Below are 12,768 nucleotides of genomic sequence, written 5' to 3' on the forward strand. Positions count from 1 at the left end.
CAGAACAAATTATGAAAGAAACCTCACTCATCAACAATTACATGCCATTGTTTTGCGTGAAAAAGTTATATGCGGATTTGGTATCCAAAGCAGTCTTTCAAACCCCAACATGCACTGCTCAAAGCCGAATTCAGGATACGTACTTTCAGAACATGATTCATTTTGAATGGAGCGTAAATTTAGTATCTTTTTTTATTATTAAATTGATGTCTTTTGATTTTATTATTTTGAACATTAAAAAATAGATGTAGTTAGTAAGATTTTTAATGAGAGTTTAATGTAAACATAAGCGGATTTTTTAATTAAAATAAGAAATATGCTAAAATTTAGATATATTAAGTGTCCATATAGAATAAAAATTTTAGATATTTAAACAATTTTTTTTAACATCTTTCATCCTCAATTTCCCACAATATATATTCTCATCATCATTTTGCCTGCTACTCCCACAGCACAAGCTGTCTCTTTCTTTTAAAACTCATGCAAAATATTATTTCTTTTTTTCCCCCTCTAAAGTTAAAGGATACGTGATATGATTATGGTCCAAAAATGGATAGGCCAGTGAAATCTGAAAATCCATCCCTAACTATTCAATAGGTCTATTTTTAAAATTCTAACTTGATTTTAGATCGATAAAATTTTATCTTTTTTTGGGACCATAATTATATGGGTCTAAATTATATATATTTAAGATTTTAGACTTAAACTAGATTACATATATCAAGAAACATATATAAATTAAACTAAAATACTACAAGAGGCGCGGGACTTAGCAGCTTCAAATTGCCGGCCGTTGTTCCCAACCGTCCCAATTTAGTTAATTTGTTGTGATTCCTGCTGCGTAATTAACCCCCGCTCCAAATAATTTGACCCGAGGCGGTATTGGGCCCTCACCGCAGCAAATAACTTTGGGAGGAGGGGGATTTCGCTTCACTAAAATCTCCAAACCAAAATTATTTTGCGCCATAAACCTTCAGTATTTGGCGCAAGAACCCTTCGTCAGAGCCAAGATATAGTCAATCACTGGTCTCCTTCCCCGTCTTCGTTACCCTTCCCTCTGTCAGATCCAACTGCGTTCGCTTCATCGTTCGTTCCGGTCACCAGGCTCCTCCTCAGCCGTGTAGCTCCCGTGCACGAAGGTGAAGTAGGAGGGGTCGTTCGAGTCTTCTCCTTCTGCCGTGCATGTGTTTGACGTCGTCGGCGTCATCCCAAGCCATCCTTCCCTGTGTCATCCTTGGCAGCCTCCTTTTCCCCTTTGGCCCTGCTTTGCGTTGCCAATTGCAAATTTGCAATAGACTCCCCTCTCAGTCGTAAGTTCCTCTCCCTCGTCCCAATTTAAGTTTCGTGGCTGTTAATAAATTAATCTTGCATCAATTTAATCTTTGTGCTTTCTAAATTTCATTATTGAACAACGTTCTTTGATTAATTTTGGCCAATTTTTTCTTCAATTTAACACTCAGATTTAATGTTTTTCCAATATCTGAACCCTTGAGTCTTGATGTGTTTGTGTTTATTGCTTCGGCTCATTTAGCATGTGCTGCTCTACAGTTTCCTAAGACAATTTCATGACTTGGATTCTTGAAAATTCTATACGTTGTAAGATTTGAAATAATGTAAATAAAAAAATAAAAAAAATGACATGAACACATTTGTGGTTTTAGCTTCATCGAACTAAGCTGGAAAATTGTAGCTCTCTGATTACAACTTTTATGAATATAATGTTTACCTAAGTAAGCTACTCTGGCGGAGCTCTGTTCCATTATTTGCTGCTATAAATCTTGAAGCAGCTTCATTGCACTTGAGGTATATCTTTTACTTTTATCTGGATAACCTTAGCAGCCAAATTAGTTGGATAAAATTTGTATTGGCAGAAATTTTTATACTCTGAAATGCTCCCAGCAACTCAGTTGAGAGACATGCAACTCTTCTTGTCTGGTACTAGTAGTCCCTTCATCATGTTTTTTTTTAAATTATTCTTTGTGTGTACAAACTCTAAGAAAAAAAGGGCTATGTATTATTATAAGGCCACACATTGGGCATTGCAGCTTCATTCCCAAATTGTGAGTTAGAACAAATTTTATTGGATTAGTTAAATTAGTTAAACTGTGGTTTGAAAGTTTTGTGCTAAATATCGTTAGACCAATGTATCTGGATGTAATTTGTGTCTATATGTATTAATGCATCACATTATTGAAATAGTAGAGAAGTCGGAGGAAAGATGTATATATATACTTTAATATTTTAATTGTATTATTAAAAATAAATCTTATGCTTTTTTTCCTATAAAAAATATTTATAAACCACTCATGTATGCTTTATTATGGTGAAGTACTTTTCAACTTTTGACTTTCTGATTCTTCGGTGTATAACTGTTCAAACATGCTTGACTTTAGTTGGTGCTATCTGACGTGTTTCTAATGAATTGGGGATATGTTAATGTAGATTATGCTGTGACTGAAATTGAGATAACCTTTTCTGTCTTCTTGATACTAAGTGGATCTTTTCTCTTCTATGATTCTGGAATATAAATTTGTTTTGGTTTCAGTAAACTGTATATTTGTTTTATTTTAATCTCTAAAATTATGTAAATTAATGGTTTTAGCTCTCGAATTTGCAGAAAAATGATTATTTGATTTAGTGCTCTTGGCTGATTTAAGCTAGGCCTTTTAACCATCACTTTAAAAACTAAGTTGAATCACTTTTTTGCAACTATAGGGACCTCTCAAGTTAAGTAATTAAATAGTGAGCTTCTGAATTTACAAAAAAAAGAGATCTAATTTTGTGCTTTTGGTGATTCAAGCTAGTCCTTATGAGCATCACCTTAATGATTAAATTGAACCACTCTTTGAAATTTCAACCAACCTTTTTATTAACCTTCATCATGGTTTTAATCTCAAGATCTCTCATCAGCTTAGAAATTTTTTGGTTACCATTGTTCAATGTTTCCTCTAATTCTCGGAGTTACATTCTAAATTTGTCTTAACTTAATTTGTTTGCCTTGAAGTAGGTTCTCTGACGAGCAGATATCTCGTAGATCTGAAATAAATTACCTGAGGTGTATTCCTGCACCTGTAACTGTGATAGGTATTATCAATGGTCAAGAACCAATAAGTCTTGCATAAAGTCTTTTCGAGAATTTACTTAGTATTCATTTTTATTCTAAAGACTTATAAATTAATGGCAAAACTGTTTTCTCTAGTCCCTTTTCTTATGCTACAAAATGTGCTCCTTACACAATCTTCTTCTCTCTTAATCTATAAATTCATTATTCTTCTCATATATACTGTAGTTATTATGGGATTGCTTGATGACCATATGACTTTAGCATAGGTACTTACAATTCAAATGGGTTGAAAATTATGCATAAATGATTAGCGCGTTGACTGTGACATGTATCATGTCACTGTTCACACATTAATATTTTCATGTTTCTGCTTGTTTCAGCTTGATAACATTGACTTAGACTTATCACAGTCCTTGGAGCTATATTATCCCATAACTTCACAGCTCCTACTCCAGAATCAAAGCTTCCTTCAGCTTACACTTGTTCTCTTCAGGTGGGTTAAAAGTTGAAATATTTAATTACTTTTTATACATTATATTTCATCATCAGACTGCATCTAAAACTATTTAAGAAATACTTATACATTATAAGTCTATCGAACTTTAAAATAGTGATGAATTTAAAATACTTCAATATCTGATTCTGGAGGTACATTGAATCCAAATAGTTATTCTTGTCCCGTTAACAAAGATGGCTTATAGTTCTGCTTTGCTAACTAATTTTAATGTGAATTTTTTAAGAACTATACCAGCAAATGCTTGAACAAATGAAAGAAAGAAAGCAATTATTGGTTATGAAATTCTTGAATAATATACAGTTAATAGCTTAGGAGTTATTTGAAGATAATTACAACCTCATAAGATGTACAAAATAATGAGTCAATCGTATTTATTCCATACTCAAATGAAGTCTTCATTTATTTTATTATATATCTTGTGTTCTTATTTGATATAATTAATGGGTGAGTCAGATTTCATATAATTTCAGTTCTGCAATTTTAATATATAAGAACTTCAAACTGATTCTTTAAGAATTAAATATTAAACATAAAAAGGTCAACTGAACTTGAACACCCCTAATATATTGTAATACTATATTAATTTATCATTTTATTATTTCTCAGATTAATATAATATACCTCTTTTTCTTTTTCTTTTTTAAAGAAGGAATTTTATTTTCCATTTCAAATATTTGGCATTGGACCCAGAGTTTCTTTCTTCCAGTAATTTCTTTTGAAAGTGCAGAATTATTCAATGAGTAAGCAATTTTCTTTTATTTTTTTGTTAGCTGTGTATTATCCTGGATGCTAGTAAATGTGTGTTTTATTATTCGGTTTAAGAGTTATTCTCGCATTCTATATCAAGTGTTAATTATTTACTTTTTTCTCATGGTCTGACTTTGTTTTACTATGTGTCGTCGTTCTATTTTTTCATTAAACTAGATATTGATAAGAGTTGGATTTCAAAGTCGCGAGTTAGTGCAGAATATAGGAACGATTTGACCAGATTCCTAGATTTTGCATTTGCCAATGCATCATCCGATGGGATGATACGTTGTCCATATCCGAAGTGTGGGTTCCGCCTCTTACAAAATAAAGAGGATGTGTTCGATCATTTGGTGATAAACACTTTCCCGTCTAGTTACACATTTTGGATCCATCAAGGTGAGAGACGCGGGGTCGAGAGCTCTTGTGATGGACAAGAAGATCAATCTGAACAAAATTTCAACGCCCCGATGCTTGATATGGTCCACGAGGCATTCAACTTCTCAGGACTTCCCGGCCACGAAGAAGACTCAGAGAATGAACATGACGGCGGCGCTATGGATGAGTTGCCTTACCTATACAAAAACCTATTCGAGAGACCCGCAACTTTCACGACCTATTCGAAGACGGGGAGTAGGAGTTATACCCAGGATGTTCAAAGTTCTCTAAGTTGTCTTTCTTGGTGAGGCTCTATCACATAAAGTCCATGTGCGGAGTGAGCGATAAGGCCTTCGGAATGATTTTGGAGTTGCTCGCAGACGCCTTTGAGCATGCCCAGATTCCATCCACTGTTCACGATGCCAAGAAAGTCATAAGAAAACTAGGTCTCGCGTACAAGAAGATAGATGCATGTCCAAATGACTGCATGCTATACCAAGGCAACGACCAAGAGTTGACCAAATGCAAGCAGTGTGGGACATCGAGATGGAAGCATAAGACTAAGAAGAACTCTAGGGTGAGGATCAAGATGGTTGTTAAGAAGAATAGCAAACCACAGGCGACGAAGATTCTTCGTTACTTCCCCCTTATTCCACGATTGCAGAGGTTATATATGTCTAGTAAGACAGCCGTTGACATGCTGTGGCATAAGAGAGGTCCTAACTCTGATGGTATGTATAGGCATCCAAGGGACGCCGAGGCATGGAAGTCATTTGACATACGATATCCCGACTTCTCTCGTGATCTGCGCAGTGTTCGCCTAGCATTAGCCAGCGATGGCTTTAACCCTTTTGGGAACATGAGCTCGAAGTACTCAATTTGGCCCGTAGTTCTTATCCCATATAACATGACGCCTTGAATTTGCATGAAACCCACTTTGTTTATCCTCTCTATGATTATTGCTAGTCCTAAAATGCTTGGAAATGACATAGATGCGTACCTAGAGCCGTTGATCACCGAGTTGAAGCAATTATGGAGGGGTGTTGAAACTTATGATGCAGTCGAGAAAAAAACCTTCAAGATGTATGTTGCGTTGATGTGGACAATAAGTGATTTTCCAGGCCTGGGCAACTTATCTAGGTGGAACACGTACGGTAGGAGAGCCTGTCCTGCGTGCAATTTGGATGCTGAAACTAACCGGCTCACACACAGCCAGAAATGGTGTTTCATGGGTCATCGTCGCTTTCTGAATCATGACCACAAATACAGAAAAGATCGGTACTCCTTTGATGGAAAGATAGAGGATAGAGGTCCACCTATCAAAGTCTCTGGTGGAGACATTGTCCGGCAGTTAGAGGGTGTGCATGTCCAACTTGGCAAGGTGCAATCGGTTACGGGGAAAAGGACATGCGAACAGCAAACTGCCATGCAAGACGAGACTCCTTGGAAGAAGAGAAGTATATTCTTTGAGCTGCCATATTGGGAGAACAATGGATTGCGTCACAACCTTGATGTCATGCACATAGATAAGAATGTGTGCGACAACATAGTTTTCACCATAATGAACGAGAAAGGTAAGTCTAAAGACCACATTAAAGCTCGAAGAGACCTCCAATCGATGGGAATCAAGCATGATTTGTGGCCATGGGAAGACGGAAAGTACCTGATAAATCACTATTTCATGGTTTATCTTGTGCTCAATTGAGTAGTTTTTATCAACTCTTTACCCATTTATTCATACTAATCGCATGCTTTATGTCTTCCTTCCTGATTTTGTGCTATGATTGAAAACATGCTTCTTTGGCCTTTATATTGCTAATATTAATCCTCTCTTATCACCATTAGATGCCTTGATATGTGTGTTAAGTGATTTCAGAGATTACAGGGTAGGAATGGCCCAGAAGATAGAAAGGAAGCATGCAAAAGTGGAAGGAATACAAGAAGTTGGAGAAACTGCTAAGCTGTCCAGCCTGACCGCTTCGCACTCAAACGGCTATAACTTTAGCTACAGAGGTCCAAACGATACGGTTCCAGTTGCGTTGGAAAGCTAACGTCCGGAGCTTCGATTTGATATATAATATGACATAGCTGCTCCAATTTTAGGTGACGCAAACGCGTGAATGACGCGCCCACATCGCATCTGCGAACTTCAATCCACGCCACCGCGTGGACGACGCCTCCGCGTCACCTTCCCGCGACCTGAACGTAATAGAAATCGCTGGGAGCGATTTCTGGGCTATTTTTGACCCAGTTTTCAGCCCAGAACACACAGATTAGAGGCTATAAAATGGGAGAATGCATCCATTCATAATCAAGTTTTCACATTCACAATTTTAGGAGTAGATGTAGTTTTTAGAGAGAGAGAGGTTCTCTCCTCTCTCTTAGGATTTAGTTTTAGGATTTAGGATTATTTCTTCTTCATCACAGGTTCAATGTTCCTTTTATTTATTTTTCTAATTTAATTTATGAATATCCATGTTAGATTTAATTTCTTTTGTGAATGCAATTCGAGGTATTTTCAGATTTAATTTTGCTTTACTTTATTTATATGAATGCTTTTAATTTAATTTAGATATTTTCCCTTTTGGCTTTGGTTAAATAATTGGTGACTCTTGAGTTATCAAACTCATTGTTGATTGAAAATTGGAATTCTTCAAGAATTAATTCGAGTTCCAATAACTCTAGCCTTTCAAAGACTAGGACCTGAGGAATCAAAAATTAATTCATCCACTTAACTTACCTTCATAGTTAGAGGTTAACAAAGTGGGAGAAAAATCAAATTCTCATTACAATTGATAAGGATAACTAGGATAGGACTTCCAATTCCTCATACCTTGCTAAGAGTTTATTTTATAGTTATTTATTTATTTTATTCTTCTTATCATTCAACATACTGCTTCCTTACTTTCAAAACCCCCAATTTACAAGACTCATAACCAATAATAAGAACATACTTCCCTGCAATTCCTTGAGAAGACGACCCGAGGTTTAAATACTCGGTTATCAATTTTAAAGGAGTTTGTTACTTGTGACAACCAAAACGTTTGTAAGAAAGGTTTACTATAACTTCTAAACCATCAATCTTCCGCTCTCTTCAAAATGGCGCCGTTGCCGGGGAATTGCAAACGTGTGCCTTATTATTGGTTATTGTAAATATTTTCTTTTTACTTGTTTATTTGTTTTTATTTTTGTTTTTATTTTTACTTTTTCGTAAATTAAGAGGTTATTGGTTTTTATTTAGTTATAAAAAAAATTTTCAAAAAAATTTTGTTCTTGGTGTTCATCTTGATCTTCAAGTTGTTCTTCGTGTTCATCTTGACCTTCAAGTTGTTCTTAGTTATTTTCTTCGTTTTGATCTAAAAATTTTCAGTTTGGTGTCATTTTATTGTTTTTCTCTTTCCTCATTAAATTCAAAAATTCAAAATAAAAAATTTAAAATTCAAATCTCAAAATTTAAAATTTAAAATTTCAAAATTTAAATCTTTTTCAAAAAATCATATCTTTTTCAAAATCTTATCTTATCTTATTTCAAAAATCAAATTTCAATATTTAAATTTCAAAATTTAATTTTCAATAACCTTTTAATTTCAATTTGTTTTCATTTTCGTTTTTAAATTTTTATTTGCTATCATGAACTCTCACCCCTTTGGCTATGAGTCTGGTTACAATTATGTTGTAGGAAGAGGAAATTACAATGAGAACAGGCATCAAGGTTGGAACAATCAAAGATGGGAGGAGCCACAAGGATTTGATAAACCCTCATGGCAACAACCACCTCCAATGGACTATCAACAACCACCACCATATGCCTATAAACCCTTTCCTCAACACAACTTTGAACCACCACACTCACATGCCAACTACTGCCATTCACCTCCATATGATCCTAACCCTCATCCACCATACCAACCACCTTATGAACCATATGAACCATATATAGAACCACCCCATTCCAACCCAATTACTCTCAAGAACCACCACCTCCCTATGCATCATGTCCATATCCATCACCCCAAGCATCAACGGAGCAACTCAAAGAAACAATTGAAAAATTTAATGCCACACTTCATCAATTGAATCAAGCAATAAATCAATTAGCTTCCCGACGTTCGGACACTCAAGGAACCCCCATGGCTTCATGTGGACAATCTAATGAAGAACGTAGCATGAAGGAGATACTAGAAACTCCAGTAGACAGTACGGAGCATGACTTTGTACTGAAATAAGTGGAAGAAGCCGGAATTATTGAAGAAGAAGAAGTGGTTGAAGACTTGGGAGATGCTGAACCTCCATGGGAAAGTCAAGACATAGAACCTCCTTCCAAGGCATATCATGATTAAGGACTTGGAAGAGGTCGGTCAAGAAATGGAGATTAAAGAAGAAGAAGCACAGCCTCCCATGCCCTTGGTAAGTAATGAAGAAGAGATTGAATTGGAAGAAGGCTACCAAGAGGAAGAGGTTGAAATCAAAGAAGTTTGCAAAGAGGTGGAAGTTGTCAAAGAGCACAAGGGAGTGGAGCTTGAAATCACCTTGCCAAAGTTATTAGAGACCCTTCCCCCTAAGTTGCCATCATCCTTCACAACATTCAAGTGGGTAAAATTTATATCCCTTAGCTTTCTAATTCCACTTGAATATGGGCTACTGGAGACGGATGGTCAACTTAGAGCTCCTTGTGGCATTAAGAGTAAGAGGAAGATGGTCAATGGTAAGAATTGTCCTGCAAGGTTCATTATGGTTGGAAGCTTTAAGTTTAAACGCAAAGGTTGGTGTAAAACTCAACTGAATGGGTCTAGGAAGTTGTTTGGCCACTTTAGTGAGAATTCAGATTGCTTGCTACCCGGATGGAATCATGATGATCAACACAAAGACGGGTGTAAAAGCAAAGTTTGGGATCCTGGAGTCTGTTCTGACATTCAGCACACTGGAAGCCTGAGAACCTATTTAAAAATGCTCAAGGGCTTTACGTGCCTTGTTTGGGATCTCGGAGGTCATTGGAATCACAAACATTGGTGGAGATTCCTGGATGAGTTCAAGCACAAGCCACCATAACAGGGAGCTCACCAAATGTCCAACTTAAGGACTTCAACTAAAAGTGCTAGGTGGGAGACAACCCACCATGGTATGATCGTTCCTTTTCAATTTTAATTTTAATTTTATTTCGTTTTGTTTGAGTTTTATTTTATTTTATTTCATTGAACCTGGAATTTCTCGTAACATCCATATCATTTTGCATCCTGCATAAAAAAAAGAGAAGCACGCACGCGACGCGGCGGCATCGCTGACGCGTCCGCGTCATGTGGGAAAAATGGCTCCCACGCGACCGCGTCACTCACGCGGTCGCATCACCTGGAAATCGACGTAAGAAAGGGTGCACGACCGAAAGTTGTGCAAGAGTGGTGCTGGACTGGTGCTGATCGCACACGCCTTACCACACGGACGCATGGCTCACGCGTCCACGTCATATCCCATGATGGCCACTCACGCGATCGCGTCGACCACGCGACCGCGTCACCCTGGATTTTGGCAAAACTAAGTTTTGAACAAAGAGTTATGCAAGCGCGAGGCTACACTCGCGCCAATCGCACAAATCAGGCCACGCGTCTGCGTCGCCTGACCTTATTGCGCACCACGCGACCGCGTCACCCACGCGAACGCGTCGCCAGCGTCACACAACCTATCCAGGTTAGTGCCAATTCTCTTATCTTTTCTTTTCTAATCCTAATTTCTTCTATCTTTTCTTCTTCCTTCCTTCTTTCCCACTTCCTTTTTCTTCATCATCCTTCTTCACTTCCATTCTATTTCATTTAATTTATTTGCATACTTTCATTCATTGCATTACTTTCATTGGTGTTAGCAATTTATTTGGGTAATTTTTTTATATATTTTTGTGGATTATTCAAGATTTGTTTGACAATTATATATTATGTTTTAAAGGGTTGCTTGCATGTTCAATTTAATACTTTCAATAGCTTATTTACCATGCATGCTATGTGTTTGTGAAAAAGCTCATATGGCATTATGCATTTTTCTAGATTATTCCATTCTACTATTCTGATGCCTGTTTTTCACAAATTTCCTTTTTATATTTTATTAATTTAATATAATTGTTCTTACAAACAGGTTGTTAGTATGAAAGACTTGGTAATTTAAATTGGACATTAAATGCTTGATCTATGCTACTCATGCCTTTGCCTGCATGCCAATAAACACCTTGCATTTAATTGTCTTCATATGCACTGCTATATTCCCGTTTATGATTTTTCACATGTAGTCATGACCATGTGTCAACATCATTTATCTTTTAATGTGCATTAATTACCACCTCTCCTATTCTCTTCCTTGCTCTATCCCTTTGAATTTAAGTTAATTTCTTCTTCCCTTTTCAGGATGGCCACCAAGAAAGGTAAAGAGAAAGCTACTTCCAAACCACCGGCAAGGAAAGGAACAAAAAGAGCCCCAGCTGAGGAACCACAACCCCCGTCCACTTGCACATCTTAGCATGCACCGAGGATGGTGCAATCTTTAAGTGTGGGGAGGTCGATACCGATCTCCATGGGTTAGTTACCTTCTTTTCAACACCAATAATCTTATTTTCTTTATTTGTTCATTGTTACATCTGCATATTTGATTGCATGTTTATTTGATTTTGTACATTTAGTTACTACTTGGTTAAAGTAACTCTATTTTTGAAAAATTTCACTAATTTAAATTGAAAATTTTTTTTTATGTTAAAACTTGTTTGGAAGTTGTATTTGGAACATGAATTATAGCTAAAAAACACACAACCTGTGAGATTTCAGCTTATTTATATGGTTACATTATTTAACCATAAATATTTTATTCTTGTGTGTTTACTTCTCTATAATTGTGATCTTTACTTTGTTTCAGTCTATATGTCCAATATTTAGTGTATTTACATGCTTGCATATGATTGAGGCCATTGTTTAATTTTAGCTCACTTATCCCAAATAAGCCTACCCTTTAAATCACCCTTGTCAGCTACTTTGAGCCTTTTAATCCCCATTTGTTCTGTATTTTACCACATCACTAGCCTTAAGCAGAAAAATAATTAAATATCCCAATTGAATCTTTGGTTAGCTTAAGATAGGGATTGTGTAACAATTAAGTGTGGGAAAACTGTGGGAACATGGGTTAATAAGGGAATGTATTATATTTTTAATTTGATAAAATATTTGGAATTTGGGTACCTACTCATGTGAGACTAGAAAAATTAAAAATCCATGTGCATTGATAAGTTATGTTTATTTTTATATTTAAAAAAAAAAGAGAAAGAGAAAAAGAAAAGAAAAAAGAGCAAATTAAATAAGGGGACAAAATTACCCCAATGTTAAATTAATGAAAAAAAATCAATGCATATATGATAAAATTAAAGAAAAGTTAATACATGAGTATGTGATACAAAAGTGAGAATTTTGGGTAGCTAAGCATGAATTTAAAAATATATAGAGTATATGTATGTTAGGTGAAAGCTTAGGTTAATTAAAGATTCAATTTATAAAGCTCACTTAGCCATATATATATATACCCTCACCCTTACCTTAGCCCCATTACAACCTTGAAAAGACCTCATGATGTTTGCATTGGTACATTAAATTTTTGTTGATTGGTAAGATGAAGAACAAAGTTTAGAAAGCATGACTAGAGAAGAGTAGAGTGAATTACCCTATACACTTGAGTGATTAGAGTGCATATACACTACCAGTAAGGGTTCAATGCTTAATTCTATGTTCCCTGCTTTCATGAGATATCTTCTTACAAGTTTACTTGTCTTTTATTGTATGATTTAGATTAGTGGAATTTGATTTATATTTGTCTTGGAGAACTTATTTATTTTTAACCAAGTAGGTAGAATCATTTTGTATGTAGTTGCATTCATATAGATAGGTCGCATTTCATACATTCTATCATTCCTCTTCGTTACTTTATAGCTTCTCTTGAGCTTAGCATGAGGACATGCTAATGTTTAAGTGTGGGGAGGTTGATAAACCACTATTTCATGGTTTATCTTGTGCTCAATTGAGTGGTTTTTATCAACTCTTTA

The 12,768-nt window shown here is 35.9% G+C and overlaps 1 pseudogene; it reads left to right on the forward strand.

Moving 5' to 3' along the window:
* The first annotated feature begins 4,367 nt into the window (after positions 1 to 4,367).
* On the forward strand, positions 4,368 to 6,411 carry LOC148566869 (uncharacterized; annotated as a pseudogene).
* Positions 6,412 to 12,768: the final 6,357 nt, after the last annotated feature.

This window comes from Arachis ipaensis, chromosome B4, assembly GCF_059453495.1.
Source record: "Arachis ipaensis isolate K30076 ecotype BB chromosome B4, ASM5945349v1, whole genome shotgun sequence".
In the NCBI taxonomy this organism is placed as follows: Eukaryota; Viridiplantae; Streptophyta; class Magnoliopsida; order Fabales; family Fabaceae; genus Arachis; species Arachis ipaensis.